At 42.3% G+C, this 1,469-nt stretch overlaps 1 protein-coding gene across 7 annotated transcripts in view; it reads left to right on the forward strand.

Moving 5' to 3' along the window:
• The window catches only part of LOC102670595 (POU domain, class 6, transcription factor 1), a 75,250-nt gene that overhangs the window by 53,923 nt on the left and 19,858 nt on the right, over positions 1-1,469 (forward strand). The window lies entirely within an intron of this gene.

The following is a 1,469-nucleotide window of genomic DNA, read 5'->3' on the forward strand; positions in this document are numbered from 1 at the left end:
GATTGTACGTCGAACCCTCTCGCGGATCCTATTCACTGCCTTGGATGCGTAGTCTCAAATAATTAGATTCCAAGAGGAAATACATTCTATGGTAAACACGTCGAATAATTTTTAATAAAACGTTATTTTATTTTCGAATGCGTTCATTTCAAATATTCAAATAGTTGTATTTTGAATTTTTTTTTTTTGATAAAATTTATATATCAGGAAATATGGTTCTGGAAAACTATTTGAAAACATTTATTTTCTCTTATTGATGATTAAGTAAAAAAGAATTCTCAAAATTTAAAATTTTTATCTTTCTGAATATTCTTGAGGGTTGAAATATTATCGTTGAACAATTTATTTACCCCAAATTATTAATTCAAAAGCAAACGAAAATTTCTCCATCACAAATTAATTCGAAAGTTCCAATTTTCCCAACAAAAGTTATCTTCGTACAAGATATATATATTTCCCCTCGCCATCAGAAGATTATTGCGATTCACTTTACACGTCACGGTGTACCGTTCTCTTTTTTTTTCCTTTTTTCTTTTTCTTTTTTTTTTTTTTTTTCCAAACTCGCAAAGTGAGTTGGACGCCGGCAAACCGGTCCAAGCTGTCGAGCTCCCGAAAACATTCGAGGCGGCTAATCGCGGCCTCACCTGGGAAATTTAATTAAACGGCGGCCAAGAGGGAGGGAAAGATCGAGAGGCGCAGAGGGAACGAGGAGAGAGACGGGAAAACAGAGATAAAGGACCCAGAGGAGAGAGAGAGGAGAGAGAGAGAGAGAGCAGAGCAGAGCAGGGTATATCCCGTTGCTATCAGTAAACCAACAAGAAATCTCCAACAATAACCCTCGCACTAAGTACCTTCGAATTTCGGGGCATAAATCAGTCCGAGTGGTCTCATCGTGAAATCTGCACGATGTGCCGGCGCATAATGTTGTGCAATCAAGATGTGCCGATGTATATATATTATACATACATACGTACATATAATATATAATATGATATCGACTATCTCTGACCAAGGCTCGGACTAAGGCTCGCCCCGTCGTCCATACTTAGTGGTCCTAGACTAGCCTGGCGAGCAGAGGGCAAACTCTGCAACTAATTTCAATGTATAATTAACGTCTCACTACCCCTTTCCAGACCCACGAATAACCCACAGCCCCTCGCCTCCTCCTCGGGTCCTCGCTTCTCCTACTCTCCTAACCCTACTCTCCCTCTCCCTCTCCCTCCCCCTCGCCCTCCCCCCCCCCTCTCTCTCTTTCTCTTGCTCTTGCTGGCTGGACATCACAGCTCCGCGGATTCGGCCGCTATTATATCGATTGCGGTTCGCGCTAACTTCGTTTCTACCAAGTTGGGTTTCTATTCTGGCAATTGAGAGGGAGAGAGAGAAGGAGGGGTTGCAGAAGGGACAAAGGAAGACAGATGGTTAGGGGACGAGAGAGTGAGAGAGGAAGAGAGAGAGAGAGAGAGAAGGAG

This window comes from Apis dorsata, unplaced genomic scaffold (genome assembly GCF_000469605.1).
Source record: "Apis dorsata unplaced genomic scaffold, Apis dorsata 1.3 scaffold_1, whole genome shotgun sequence".
NCBI classification, from domain to species: Eukaryota; Metazoa; Arthropoda; class Insecta; order Hymenoptera; family Apidae; genus Apis; species Apis dorsata.